The 16,330-nt window shown below is 34.5% G+C and overlaps 2 long non-coding RNA genes across 2 annotated transcripts in view; one reads left to right on the forward strand and one right to left on the reverse strand.

Moving 5' to 3' along the window:
• Positions 1-16,330, forward strand: part of LOC139361906 (uncharacterized) — a 70,375-nt gene that overhangs the window by 6,388 nt on the left and 47,657 nt on the right. The window contains exon 2 of the long non-coding RNA XR_011619857.1: positions 10,489-10,600. This is a non-coding gene — a long non-coding RNA (uncharacterized lncRNA). The remainder of the gene's footprint in view (positions 1-10,488; positions 10,601-16,330) is intronic.
• LOC105498379 (uncharacterized) overlaps positions 4,483-16,330 on the reverse strand; it is a 203,428-nt gene continuing 191,580 nt past the window's right edge. Inside the window, exon 4 of the long non-coding RNA XR_011619854.1 lies at positions 4,483-4,576. This is a non-coding gene — a long non-coding RNA (uncharacterized lncRNA). The remainder of the gene's footprint in view (positions 4,577-16,330) is intronic.

Below are 16,330 nucleotides of genomic sequence, written 5' to 3' on the forward strand. Positions count from 1 at the left end.
TGTTAAGATGCAGTAAGAAGACTTTCACCAGATGCTGGTGCCATGTTCTTGGACTTCCCGGTCTCCCAAATCATGAGCCAAGTAAATTTACTTATAAGTTATCCAGTCTGTGGTATTCTTTTATAGTAACAGAAAACAGACTAAGACAGAATACTACAGCATGTAGTGTGCATGATTGAGATAGCAACTCTAATGGCATACCCAGATGCAAAGTGCTGAAATCTTACTACCTTTAGCAAAATTTCAAAACTAGTTTCCATTGTCAGAGCTTCTACATGAGGTAAAGACAGTCAACAACTCCCTTCCTTGCCCTCAAATCTAAGGATGCACATATTGTACCATAATCTTCCATAGTCCATTTGCTGGCATTTTTTGATAATTTTACCATGACTCTTGACTTTGAATAAGTGGACTTTTTTATCAGTGAATGTATGTTTTTGGTTAGGGTTCACAAGAAACATGTTGGATGGACTTTGGACAATAATCTTTTCACAAACCACTGATCAGACTCAGAACAAAACAAAGCCTGGTCAGCATTCTGCTACAAGTCAGTTCTCTGTTCAAGTACCCAGAGGCTCACCTCTAAAATAAGATGTGGAAATGATGCCCCTCCATTTCCATATGGCTGTACAATTGGGTATCCACATAATAGGATTTTCAATTCAAATATCTTTTCCACAATTTTTATCCAGCAGCCTTGATTGAGCTCTTATGATATTAAATCTTTCTATCCTGATATCTAAAATTTTCTGAAGCATGTTTTCAGATTATATTCTTATAGTGTATGTGTACTATGAATTCCTACCGAGAAACAATTAAAATTTTGTGTAAAATAGTTTTCACGATTATTTCATTTTTATAACAAATTTATGAGGTAAATTATGTGGTACTATCATTACTAAATGAGAGGTGAGCAGTGGCACAAACACAGAAAAGTATTCTAGCTATAGAGTAAAAATAATTTCATGAAAACAATGGGGATAGAACATTGTTTTATAATGCTCCTTATAATGCTGGTGATTGGAGACAGATCTAACTAACACGTGTAAACCAACTGTTTTGCATTTCTTTGGATAAGAGGACTTCAGAGGAAAAAAAATAACAAAAGTTAAAGTTTCTCAACATATATAAAAATGAACAGTGTTTTCATAGTTTTTTTTTTCTTTAATTACATTTCCTCTGGGCATACATGCATAATTTTTCAATAGACATTAGGGATTTTAAAATGGTTTGTAGCCCACATCCTTGAGGGAGAAAATACAAAACAAAACTTATTCTCCAAGCTAGGTATAATTTGCTAGCATTGCATATCCAGGTTATGTATGGTGGAATGATGTGGTATATTTGCTTCTTATACTCTGTTTTCTGAATACTTACTTACTAAGCAATTATACACTAATTGAAACTCATTTTAAACACATGTACTGTGTAAAGTATTTAAATAAGAGGCTGAATTTATAAAAGGCAAGATACTCTAGCATAGAATACATGGCACCATTTTGAACTGAAATTTTTAATAAGGAAATTACTCAAATATATATTTTACTTATGCAATATGTTTCTAATAAGATATTTTAGGAGAATTTAGAAAGCTTTAAACAGGAAGATGACTAGATTTTCATTTTATGTAACTCAGTGGTAATCTGACCCAATACTCTTCATTTGCAGCTTGCAACATCCAACAGCTTCAGTTACTATGAGTAATTGTAACCAAGGCAACATGACAGGGAATAATTAATGACTGGAACTTATCTTCAAAATATGAGAACATTCTAAATAATAAATATTAGAATAACAACAATACCTCATACCGCTCTCTACCTTCAATGCTCTTGAAATATCTCCACAAATTAATAATAGTGATTTTTGCATACAGGAGGATATGACTGACATGAATATAATATTAAAAAGAGAATTAATTATAGTAAAATTGACATATTATTAAATTTATACCAAAAGCTTTCCTAAATCTCTACAAATATATAAAAGCAGATGTTCTCCCTCTTTCTGTCTCTTACATGCCCATCTAAGTTGAAAGTTGTGTGAAGGTATTCCATATAAATAAGATATTCTAGAGGAGGTAGATTTAGCAGTCAGATTATCTTAGCTACAAATCACATACTAGTCTTTTGACCTTGGGCATTCATGACATTCGTTAATCTTTTCCACTCTCAGTTTCTTTTAATAGGAAAGTGAGGTTGATGTTAATAACATCAACAGATTAATGTAGTTGTTGAGAAAATTATATGAAAGTGTGTAAGTAAAGTGTGTATCTTAGTACCTTCCAACCAAATAATAAACATTCAGTAGATTAGTTTGTAGGCCCATTAACATATAAATGTATCATGAATCAGGCAATCTTCTAGGATCTGTGATATAGCAGCCACTGATGCAAAAGTAGGTTAATTTTGAAAGCAGCCTCTCCTGATGGGAGAGGGTGGGAGCCCAGAGTTAACAACTGACTTTTCGCACCAACTCAGACTGAGCAATTACAGCCACTATTTTTTACTTTATTTTTATTCTATATTTTTTCTTTTCAATTTGATGCATAGGGCTTTGTTATCTCTCTCTCTCTCTCTCTCTCTCTCTCTCTCTCTCTCTGTGTGTGTGTGTGTGTGTGTGTGTGTGTGTGTGTGTGTGTATAAAACAGAACCTGGATTCTTTGTTTTATTTTTATGTTTTCAAATCTATCACTACCCTCATATTTGATGAATGTTGCTTTCCTTAGATCAGTCGGGTTTTGATTTTTCTTCATTTTAATTGAATTTTTAAATATTTAGATAACTGTTGGTTCACATGCAGTTGTAATAAATAATACAGAGAGATATTGCATGCCCTTTACCCAGTTTTCTTCTAGTGGTAACATCTTTCAAATTTGTAGGACAATATCACAACCAGGATATTGACATTGATACAGTCAAGGTACATTTCCTCCCCACAAGGAAGCTTCACTGTGTTCTTATATAGCTGCCTCTATTGCCCCACAACTTCGTAACCTTCGTAACCGTAATTAGTGACAACCACTAATCTTCCATTTCTGTTATTTTGTCAATTCAAGAATATTACATAAATGGAACCATACAGTATATAACTTTTGGAGATTGGCTTTTTTTTTTTCTCTCAAGATACTATCCTGGAGATTCATTCAGGTTGCTGTGTTTATAAGTTTATTCTTTTTTTAATCACCAAGTAGTATTTCTTGATATGGGTGTACCATGATTTGTTTAGACACTCACTTGGTGAAGGACATCTAGGTTGTTGACAGTTTTTGGCTATCATGATTAAAACACAGCTATATAAACATTCGTGCACAGGTTTTCATGTGAAAATAAGTTTGCATACCTCTAGGTAAATGTCCAGGAGTGCAATTGCTGGGTTCTATACAATTTTACGTTTAGTTCTAAAGAAACTGCTGAACTGTTTTTCACAGTGGTTGTACCATTTTACACTCACATCAGCAACGTATGAGAAATCCAGTTTTTCTGCTTCCTTGCCCAGCATTTGGTGTCATCAGTGTTTTTCATTTTAGCCATTCTTGTAGGTGTACAGCAGTATCTTACTGTGGTTTTAATTTGCATTTTCCTAAAGGGTAGCAGTGTAGAACATCTTTTTCTGACTTTTTTGAATTTGAAGGATGAGTTACTATTTTTTGTTTTTTTCTTAATAATAAAGCTATTGATGTTCTGTATTTTCTATGATTTTATAGAATGAATTTATTTTTACATTTTTCTAAATATACTATAATAATGATTTTCATCCTTTCCTTGATCTTATAGTTTGTTCTTGTTGTTGCTTTGTTTACCAGAACTATTAACACTCATTTTTAAGAACAATTTTCTTTATAATCATATTGTCAAACAAGAATTGAAAAATATCATGTTATGTTGTTATAAAACTTTGTTAAAAATCGCATACACACCCAAAATCTGTCAAATATGCATTTCTCATATTTTCCTTTATTTCTTTTATACTTTAAGTAACAATCATTTTTTTAGAACTACTCCTCATGAAGTTTATTCTTATCTGAATTTGACTAAATTAAGTGATACCTAGAGAGTTGGTAAAGCTTTATTTATGGATGTGTTCGTGAGGGTGCTTCAGCAGAAGATTGGTGTGTGAGTTGGTGGACTGAATGCGCAAGTTCTACTCTTTAATATGGGAAGGCATGGAGAGAATAAAAACTCAGGAGAAAGGCAAATTCGGTTTAGCTGATCCTGAAACCTTCAGACTTGATCAGCCATGCTGCTGGGTTCCAGGTTCTTCTGCTTGCTGACAGCCTATCATGGGACTTCTCAACCTCCATAACTATGTGAGCCAATTCACCTAATAAGTCTCATGTCATCTATCTATCTAGCTATCTAGATAGCTAGCTAGCTATCTGTCTATTTAATTTATCCTTTATGTTGGTTCTGTCTCTCTGGAGAACCCTGATAAACACAAACACAGAAAGAGAAAATTGGATATAGGATGACAACCCAAGGAAACGTCTTATTTATTTGGATAGTCAATACACAGTACAATCCACAACCAAAATTGTCCCACAGTTCTTCGACTTGATAAGGTAGATGAGGCATACCTAGAAGAAATAACAAAGGAAAACGTCAGAGAAAATACATTTTGTTCAGGATCATTCAAATAATTTTTTATGTTATGCTAAAAAATTTTAATGTTAATTACTATACCATGGGGTAAGGGTGGAGGGACTCGGGGCATTAACTTTTCATTCTGGAATTTTTTGTTGTTTAATATTGGAGTTCACTGGTTAGTTTTAAACTGTATCTTGGGTGACAAAATATATAAGTATTTTGCCTATTTAGTTGACATCTTTGTATATAAATCAAAATATTTACTTTGTATGCACAGTTGATTCCTGAGCAATGCAAGAGTTAAGAGTGCCAACCCCATTTGCAGTAAAAAAAAAATCCACTTCTAACTTTTAACTTTCAAAAACCGTAGCTACTAATAGCCTACTATTAACCAGAAACCTTACGGATACCATGTATGAATGATTAAAGACTACTTAATATGTATTATACCCTGTATTCGTACAATAAAGTAAGCTAGAGAAAAGAAAATATTATTAAGAAAATCATAAGTGAGGGAATATATATATATATATATATATATACATCCTCATCATCTTAGCATGAGTAAACAGAAGAGGAGGAGGAAGTGGAGGTATTGTTCTTGCTGCCTCAGGGGTGACAGAGGCAGAAAAGATGGAGGGAGTGAAAGGAGAGGCAGAGAAACTTGGTGTAATTTTCCTTTAAAATATGTCTAATTATCTTCTTTTAAATTTATTTAAAATACCAATCCTTAATTCCATCATTTGCTTTAGTTTCAGTGCCCACATCATAAAAGGGTCCACATTATAATAAAAAAAATCAAGAGTAATTTTGAATTATCAGAATCCTTCTGGCAAATTATCTAATATCAATCTGTTTTCCAGCACTACTTCTTCTACAGCTCTTTCTTCATCATCTGACACTGGTTCGGAAGGACTCATCTCCATCAAATCAACTTTTGTTAATTGCTCTGCTGTGGTGTCTGTTAGGTCTTGAATTTTTTCAAGATCCATATCTCAAAATGCTTCACTTGCCCCCCTTTTTGCCATATCCACAATCTCTTTCATGATTTTCCTTATTGGATTTGTCATAAATCTTATGAAGTCACGTACCACTTCTGGACACAATTTTCTCCAGCAGGAATTTATTATTTGGAGTTTAATGCCTTTCACAGCATTTTTTGTAACATCAATGACATCCATGGTGTAATTCCGCCAGACTTTCATGGTACTCTCTCTTTTGGGGTTCTCTTCCATAACATTGACAATTCTTTCAATTAAGGTTGTGTGCAATAAGCCTTAAAGGTCTTTATGATCAGGTCTCAAGATGCTGAACAAATTAGAGACATAGTGTTTTGGAGCAAGTAGACCATTTTGAACTCATGAGATTCTGGGTTACAGGGTCATTGTCCAATACCAAAAGGACTTTAAAAGCCAGTTCCTTACTAGTAAGCTTCTTCTTGACTTCAGGGACAAAGCATCATTTGAATCAACCCAGAAAAATAATTTTCATTGTCCCGATATCCTTTTGCACAACTGAAAAACTGGCAGCTGGTGTTTGTCTTTTCCCTTCAAAGCTCCAAGTTTTACAGCTTTATAGATAAGACCAATCCTGATTATAAACCCAATTTCATTTGCAAAAAATAGTAGAGTTAGCCTATCTCTTCCTGCCTAAAATTCTGGTGCTTGCTTCAATTTCTTACTAATAAATATCATTCATAACATATTTTTCCAGAATAGTGCACATTTGTCTTGGTTAAAAAACTTTTTACACAGATATCCTTTCTCCTTGATGATTTTCTTTATGGTATGTGAGAAATTGTTTTCATACTTTTAGCCTGCAGAAGCCTCTTCTGTATTCTTAAATTTTTTTAACCTAACCTCTTTCTAAAATTATCAAACCATCCTTTACTGCCATTAAATTCTCTAGCATTAGATATTTCATGGTTGTTTTGCTTTCAGTTGTCATATAATGACTTTGCTTTTTTTCAAATATATTAGCATTGTTAGGTATGCCTTTCTTATAGCAATTTTGCCCTCATGTGAAAGCTGTATTTTCCACTATGAGATGAAAGGCATTTGGCAAAAAGTGCAAGGTTATCATGCCTGCTGGCAGAAGCTACGATGATGGTTTCACAAATTTTCTTTTTTTTTTTCTTTTTTTATTATACTTTAAGTTCTAGGGTACATGTGCAAAAAGTGCAGGTTTGTTACATATGTATACATGTGCCATGTGGGTGTGCTGCACCCATTAACTCGTCTTTACATTAGGTATATCTCCTAATGCTATCGGCTCTCCCTACCCCCTCCCCACAATAGAACCCAGTGTGTGATGCACCCCTTCCTGTGTCCAAGTGATCTCATTGTTCAATTCCCACCTATGAGTAAGAACATGCAGTATTTGGTTTTCTGTTCTTGCAATAGTTTGCTGAGAATGATGGTCTCCAGCTGCATCCATGTCCCTACAAAGGATACGAACTCATCCTTTTTTATGGCTGCATAGCATTCCATGGTATGTATGTGCCACATTTTCTTAATCCAGTCTGTCACTGATGGACATTTGGGTTGATTCCAAGTCTTTGCTATTGTTAATAGTGCTGCAATAAACATACGTGTGCATGTGTCTTTATAGTAGCATGATTTATAATCCTTTGGGTATATCCCCAGTAATGGGATGGCTGGGTCAAATGGTATTTCTAGTTCTAGATCCTCGAGGAAACGCCACACTGTTTTCCACAATGACTGAACTAATTTACAGTCCCACCAACAGTGTAGAAGTGTTCCTATTTCTCCACATCCTCTCCAGCACCTGTTGTTTCCTAATTTTTTAATGATTGCTATCCTAACTGGTATGAGATGTTATCTCATTGTAGTTTTGATTTGCATTTCTCTGATAGCAAGTGATGATGAGCATTTTTTCATGTGTCTGTTGGCTGTATGAATGTCTTCTTTTGAGAAGTGTCTGTTCATATCCTTTGCTCACTCTTTGATGGGGTTGTTTGTTTTCTTCTTGTAAATTTGATTGAGTTCTTTATAGGTTCTGCATATTAGTCCTATGCAGAACCTATAAAGATGAGTAGATTGCAAAAATTTTCTCCCATTTTGTAGGTTGCCTGTTTACTCTAATGGTAGTTTCTTTTGCTGTGCAGAAGCTCTTTAGTTTAATTAGATCCCATTTGTCAATTTTGGATTTTGTTGCTGTTGCTTTTGGTGTTTTAGACATGAAATCCTTGCCCATGCCTATGTCCTGAATGATATTACCTAGGTTTTATTCTAGAGATTTTATGGTTTTAGGTCTAACATTTAAGTCTCTAATCCATCTTGAATTAATTTTCATATAAGGAGTAAGGAAAGGATCCAGTTTCAGCTTTCTACTTATGGCTAGCCAATTTTCCAAGCACTATTTATTAAATAGGGAATCCTTTCCCCATTTCTTGTTTTTCTCAGGTTTGTCAAAGATCAGATGGCTGTAGATGTGTGATATTATTTCTGAGGGCTCTGTTCTGTTCCATTGGTCTATATCTCTGTTTTGGTACCAGTACCATACTGTGTTGGTTACTGTAGCCTTGTAGTATAGTTTGAAGTCAGGTAACATGATGCCTCCAGCTTTGTTCTTTTGGCTTAGGATTGTCTTGGCAATGCAGGGTCTTTTTTGATTTAGGCTTGGTATGTTTTAACCTGAAACAGTGAAAAACCTCAGCTTCAGACCTCACTTTATGGTACATGTCAAGGAATTCAGTTTTTTCTTGTAATGTCATGATTTATCTCTGTTTCTTGGGGATACATCCAGCATCATGACTGGCATTTCATATGGGTCTCATCCTGTTGTTGGCGGTTTACCATATTGCACTAAACACTACAAAAAATATGTGAGAACCCTGAGGGATCACTTTTACTGTGATGCGCATTTTACTTAAGAGAGGAACTATAAACATGAAGAGAATTACCTTCACAAAATGTTTTAACCAGATTCAACACTTGAACTCACCACAATAGCAACAGAAGGTGGCTACAAAGTTAGTACAATAGTATAGCATGTATTAAAGCTAATTTTATGCAGTTATGATTTAACAGTGCATCTTTATATTTATTTGGACTGAAATAGCACCATGTATGGTCTGTAAGTGTTTGTGTGCATAAGTTTTTATAAATTTTAACTATAATAGATTTATGTATATTTAATGATGGTAAATAATATTACAGACTAGTATCTACACATGTTTTATGCATTCATGACATAACTATTTTTTTCAGTATTTCTAGGCTACACAATTCATCTGTAATTTTTTTCAAGTTGTTACAAATCTCCAAAACAAGTTTCCAATATATTTACTGAAAAAAAAATATCCACTCATAAGTGGATGCATGTAGTCCAGACCTGTGTTGTTCAAGGGTCAAATGTACCATGGTGTTTTAGGTCATCTTAAATTCCCCTGCTCTGTCATAAAAGTACACAGGTCATTTGAACAACAAAATCAGGGATTTGAAGAAAAGTTAATTTTTCTTACTTGTATATTCTTGTGTTGTGACACATAAGCAATCATGAGGTTGAAGCAGGTGGGAGTGGTTAGAAAAAATAGCTTTAGATAGTTGTTAATGTAATCATAACAAGAAATGGTGCTTAGATGACAATGCTGCTTAATACCAAGATTCTATATTTGCATTTTGACTTTAAAAGTATCTGTAGAGTCTGAGCGCGGTGGCTCATACCTGTAATCCCAGCACTTTGGGAGGCCGAGGCAAGTGGATCACGAGGTCAGGAGATCGAGGCCATCCTGGCCAACATGATGATATCCAGTCTTTACCAAAAATACAAAAAATATTAGCCAGCTGTGGTGGCATATGCCTGTAGCCCCAGCTACTCAGGAGGCTGAGGCCGGAGAATCACTTGAACCTGGGAGACCAAGGTTGCAGTGAGCCAAGATTGAACCACTGCATTCCAGCCTGGGGGACAGAGCAAGACTCCGTAAAAAAAAAAAAAAAAAAAAAAAAAAAAAATTGTAAGGTAGCTTCCTTCCTATGTGTGTGTGTGCACACACACCCATGCACACACGCACATATGTTATACATTAGTATTAGTATTGGCATTAGTAATAGAGCTCCATCTAGTGTTTACAGGTATTCTAAATCATAGGTAAATTTGTGTTTTGATTCTTATTTAATTAAAAAATCATTTCAGGAATAAATGTTATTAATTAACCATATTTACCCATTCAGTCCTATTAAAACAGAAAAGTGAAATATTTTAAAGGATTATCAAACGATGATAAAAATCTTGCTATTTCTATTATAAACTACAGTAGGTTTATAAATGCTTAGGTAATTATAACCAAAAAGTACAATTAATGCATAATTAATATTATACACTACTGCTTTATTATCAGAAGAAACTAAATTATTTGCTTATTAGTTCATGTTCAGAAAGCTCTAAATTTTTGCAGTGTTGCTTACCTTCAATTTGTCTATGAAATTCTCAGTTTCTAAGTTTCCACTGAAGTTAATTACAATGGCATTCAAAATGCCAACCACAAAATGCCTACAATGCTATGAAGTGTTATATAATTTTAAAACCAGATACAATTAGTTTTACTAACACTTTTGGTTTTGAGAGATCTTATTGTGCACCAATTAGGTTTTGGTGATAAACATGAGTCCCAGTGTAATGGATCATAATAATAATTGTGTTCAACTAAAATACTGAAAACTCTAAGCAATAGAACTGCAGTCTGCTCCTGTGTTAACAGTTCTCTAAATACCTAGAAAATATGATTTCCTTTTTGTGCCAATTTCTATATACATTTCATTGATTCCCTCATTCAATGCTGTTCATTAGCCCCTTGATCTGTTCCAAATTTTCTATATATGTACAATGGGAGACACTGTTAATCATTTCCCTATATCCATTATCCTTATTTTCTTTTTAGGAGTGAAATACAGCACCCCTTTCCCTGTTCCTGCCGCCATTAAAATTGTGTTTGGCATCTGACCACCCAAGATAGAGACATTTCCTAGACTGTTTTGCAGCTAGGTATTTAAGTAAGTACTGCCCTGAGATTGAATTTAAACCAACAGATGTAAGCATAAATATTGTGTCCAAATTGTGTACAACTTCTTGGTCATCTCTTTAAAACTAAATCTATTTTCCCAGCACTGCCTCTTTTTCCATTCTGCAGATAGTAGTGAAGATGGGGCCACCATTCCCTCAGAAAATCCAGTGGGAAAATCCTGAGTCCTTTAATGACTTTACAGAGGACAGCCTCCTGGCCAGCTGAACTATGTTTTTGTGAGACAAATAAACTCCTATCATATTCATTCAATTGTACCTATGGGTCTCCTGTCTTGTTGTTAGAATGGATTTATTTGAACGCTAACCAATATTGATAAGTACAAAAGAAAAATAAAACATAGTCTTTGGCCTAACGGATACTCTAATCTAATGAATCAGCCAGAAAAAAAATGGGCAACTGTATATAATGCAAAATCACTATCATGATGGATGTCTGTAGAAAAGATGTGGTCACCGAAGAAATTCTGCCTTGAGAAATTAAATAAGGCTTCAGATAAGTAGTGGCATTTAAATTGATCTTGAAATAGTGATTTAAGATCATTACATGAAGAAACAGGGAATGACAGGTAGAAAAGACTCTACAGATAAAAAGAACACTATCAACAAAGGCATGGGGGATGGGGTGCAGAGTAAATGAGGCTTTTGGTGGATAGCAAGAAAATGATGGGTCAGAGAAGGGAGTAAGTGGCTGATAAAATCCTGGAAAAAGAACTATGATAGGTTGGACTATCTTGTGACTAGACCTTTAATGTCATAAAGAGAATTTGTACTTTACCTGACAGACGACGAACTTTTAACAAACAAGTGAAATGAAATGCAGTCTATGAAATCACCTACGGTTGATATATTCTACGTGGTATCAGCCATGGTCAAAGGGAGTGCTTCTTGATGTTTTATTATATGTGATTTCCCTTTATCAGAGAAATATTCTGTGGTGTGGAAAGTGCTTCCTTCTTTCAAAATAAAATGTAAGCAGCCACTCAGCTATGAAGGGACAACACAAAGAGATAACAGACACCCTTCTTCTCTCTTATAATGGATGTAATTAATCTACCATTTACATTTTAAATAGTAGGAAATATGGACAGTAATTGGAGAACTTTTGAGCTAATATTTCTCCTGCATTCATCCCCAGCAGTCAGTGCAGCTGAAATATTTGAAAAATCAAATGTAGCATTGCCTTTCATAATTTCAGGGTCATCAGCAATTGATATTTTGAATATATTTGCATATGCTTTGCTTCATCTGTATAAACAGCAACAAAAAACCACAAGATAGAAGCAACTAGTAAAAATAATCCTAAAAAGTACAAATCACTATGGAGTTTCAGTCACACAAAAGACATACTGTGTTACAATGTTCAAGAAATGGTTACTATATCCTTTTCTCCACTGAACTACCTAAATGTTAAAAGAGGACTGTTTCTACTACTTTCTCTTTTTTTCACATTTTTCACATCATAATCATGTACTACCATTAAATATCAACTGATAGGATCCTGAGTCCTAGGTTTTGTGGGTTAGTTAGACTCCTCCAAATTTGAAAATTGAGTTTGCGGCAAGAGGGAATTTAATAATATATGGAATTAATGATTGTTAATCAATAAGAAACTGAAATAAATCAGGGAATAAGCTGGATGGTATAATATAAGTTAGTCAAATCAATGAGTTTTCACAGTTGGAAATTTAATTGACTATTAAGCCAACTTTTTCAAAACTGTCACACTATCAAAGATAATATCAAGCACAGCATAGCTGTACATGAAGGCCAGACTGCAATCTCAGACACAGTAATTGGCAAATAGTGCAAGGCAGCTGTCTATGCATTCTTGATATGTTTCTGCTTCTTTGTGGTATAACTTTACAATCTTTGAAAGAACTAACAGCCCTATGGGTCACAGAGTTTTTGAAAATAGGTCTCCATCTCCTCAGACAAAGCTTCTGAAAATATAGAGATACTTTTGGGAATAGATATGAATATTTTGCCTAAAATTTAACATTCTAAAAGCACTCAGTTATTTTTGTTCTCACTTAGAAACAATTTAATGTTACAGATGCAAGCTTTATTTAAGCAGAGAATTACAAAAGGTCCAACATTTTTTCTCATTCTCTAGAGGATATTTCTGGTGCATAATTTATAAATGGATATATTATTCATATTTGGGATATAAATTCAGAAACATGATTTCAAATAATTTTTTTGGATTAAGGGAAATTAGTCTGTTAGAAATAACGGATACTAATAAAAACATTTGTTAAACATGAGTAAAGTCAAGTAGCTATCCTGAATGGGATCCTCATAGAGAATAGTTTCATTTCATTTCAAGAAGCAAGATCAACACTTTTGGCTCAATATGAACATAGTTGTATCCATATGTCTACAACTTCCCAGTTTTCCAATTTTATACTAAGACAGATTGAGTAAATATTTCCAATAATACAACTCATATGCTGTTTTGTGAGGAAAAAGTGTAATATAATATTTATATAATAATGCCAGAATAATAACAATTCTAAGGTTACCAAATGTTGGACTTTTTACACAAAGGCAAGAGACCCAATATTCCAATTACATTCACGTATAGTATTTCCTATAACAGATAATCGACATCCCTCTCTCATCCAGAGACTCTTGAAGAGTTTGAATGTCCAATCATGGGGGAAAGCTCTACAAATCAGCTGTGAGCATGGTCGGTTTCTAAGTGGAGATATAAGGGGAACCGGCCCCATTTCATGGCAGAAATATGGGAATTCACAGGGGTAAATTGATTTATTTATGGCTGAATAAGCTGAATCAGTCTGTTAAAGATGTCTGTTACCAAGACTGTGTGGTTAACTACATGAGTAGAAATATAGATGGAGAAAAACGCGATGCAATTTTTTTAAAGGAAACAGAAAGGATATTAAAATGTTTAACATACATACTTGTTATGCACTTAAAGAAATAGAAACTCTAATTGGAAGGCTACAGGAGACATATGGGAATTTTACAGGATTGCATTAAAGACCCCAGAACAAGGATAGAATGGAATATAGGACTATGCGGTGGGAAAATTAGCAGCAGGCTTATCCAAAACTGGATTATAAATACAATAGTATATAATCTGTTGATGTTCTATTAATAATGACAATAACCTTTGCATTAGATTTTACTGTTCAAGAAGCATTTTCCTTCAACTTATTCAAGTATCAGAAAAATACCTACATGTATTATAATTACTTCCATTAGTAATTGGTAGAGGATGAAACTGACTTCCAGAACTTCTAATTTAATTGAATAAAGTTGCTTGATGTATTAGTTTTCTACTGTTGCATAACAAATTTCCACAAACTTATTGGCATAAAACAACATCTATTTATTAACTCTAAGTTCTGTAGGTCAGAGCCTGGCATGATATGGGTGGATAATCTGCTTCTGATATCAAGGTATTTGCTGGTATGTGTCTTAACTGTAACGCTCTGATGGAGAATCCACTTCTAAGCTTATTCAAATCGTTGACAGAATTCAGTGTTTTGCAGTTGTCGCCTGAGGTCTTTGTTTTCTTGCTGTCAGCTCAGAGCAGCTCTCAACTCCTCGAGCTGCTACATTTATTGGCATATAGACTCCCCCATTTTTGAAGTTAACAATTACATGGCTGAATGCTTCTCGTGCTTCAAATATCTCTGATTTCCTCTGTTGCCACCAGCCAGATAAAACTCTTTGCTTTTAATGGGCTCACTTGATTGGGTCAGGCCTACAAAGTAAATCTTTGTATCTTAAGGTTCAGTTCTATTGGTACTTTAATAACCTCAGCAAAGATTTATTTACTGTAGTGCTTAGATGAATGTCTCACTTAATAACTAGGGGATGGGAATCTAGCAGGTGCCATCTTTAGATATCTACCCATCACATTTGGTTTACGAGGAATCAAGCCAGTATCATAATTCATGGATTTTTTTATTAAAAATTCAAAAATTCTTTCAACCACAGTTAATTTGTTAACTTATAATAAATTGGTTAATCTTTGGCTACCTTATATGTATATTACTCTCACATCATTCATAAGTTACTGGGGCATTCAAGAAGATGTCTCAAGTTGAATTGTTTTGAGAGTACAGAAAATACTCAAAAAGCAACAGACCCAGGGAAGAACGCCAGTTACTTGATTAGTGGAAGCAGAGAAAAGACAAGACCTAGTAAACCTTTGCCTATTGTTCCATAATAGAGAGGCCCTTATAATCACTCCCTCTTCCCACCTCTCTATCCATTGACTCTCTTGTAATTTACAGTGCTTCTATTAGGAAAGAAGCACATTTTAGAATGGAAGTCCCTTAAGGAGGAAAGCTTTTATCTTTTGATCTTTAGTGCCTTGCATAAACTCTAGCACATATTAAATGCTATCAGACAACTTGCACACAGGAGATTCTTAGATAGGTTGAGCTGAGTCATAGTATTGAATTAATTGGAAATGAAAAAGTGTATCATTGCAAAACAAAAACCTTGAAAATAATTTCTAAAATAGACAAAAAGTGAAATCAACCCTTGAAACAAAAATGATGCTAACTGTAGTACCTGACACTCATGGGAATATAAGTGGATGTGAATATGTGTTTAATTCATATAAGTGGATATAAATAAACATTTAATACCTCCAGTGGGTGTTTATAGATTCAGTTATCCTTAATCAAAATACAGAAACTTGGATTTATCTGATTGGCAGAAGTGCTGCTGAGTAATGAATGGCATTTTCTCTTTGAGTCTGTATGGGTCAGGAATCCCAGCAAAAGGCCAGGAAAGGAGATACGCATTCCATGCTAACTAAGGCATGCAAAACATAAAACTTTTTTTCATAAACCTCAATTTGTATGTCAAATACTAACTTCTGGGAGAACTCAGTCATTTGCATTATTTATTGGGCATTTCAGTTAAAAACAATCCCATTCAGGATTTCTCTCCTGTCCATATTATTTACTCAGGATGTGGCATTTGGCCCAATGCAGGCTCATGGTGATGGAGAGAGTGTCTGGCATTAATCTGGTCTTTGAGGATAATTACTCCGTATTGGTGAGTTCACTGCTGACAGTCCTCTTCTAACTGATGCTTCTCAGCCTCCTCTGTTACGATATAACCTTATCCTCACAATGAGACTCCTGAATGTCCCATGAGCCATCTTTCTCTCATCTAACTTTGGCATGGAACCCAATAAAGCTTCTTTGAAGTTATTCTTCCTATACATATCTGGGTCTAATATTTCATTTCCAAAACTTATCCATTTATCCGTATTTGAATAGTTTTATCCAGTGAGGGGAAGTCTTGGAAGCAGTTTCAAAACAAATGCTACGTAAGCTAATTCTCCTTCACACAAATTATTTAGCATTTGACTTTAATTTAGATCTAGTTTTTTTTTAATATTAAGAGCCAAGTATTGGGCCTCATTCTGTTCTGTGCCTTAATATCTTCAACCCAGTCCTCCCACTCCATCTTGGAGTGGAGTTTGGGCAACTTCTTTAAGCTCTCCTTACTCTCAATTTGAGGTCAATGCCAGCTTCAAGTCTAAACAGTCTTTTTAGTAGTAGGATTGACATAGGACTAATTTATTAAATCCTAGCTCTACGGGGTGATACAATGTGATTATCTGCTGAGGCATCATCTCTGCATTTAAACTTATTGGGTCAGTGCCTATTTACATGTGAACTGACAGGTGCTAAGCATCTCTGGTT

The sequence above is a fragment of the Macaca nemestrina genome, chromosome 1 (genome assembly GCF_043159975.1).
Source record: "Macaca nemestrina isolate mMacNem1 chromosome 1, mMacNem.hap1, whole genome shotgun sequence".
NCBI lineage: Eukaryota > Metazoa > Chordata > Mammalia > Primates > Cercopithecidae > Macaca > Macaca nemestrina.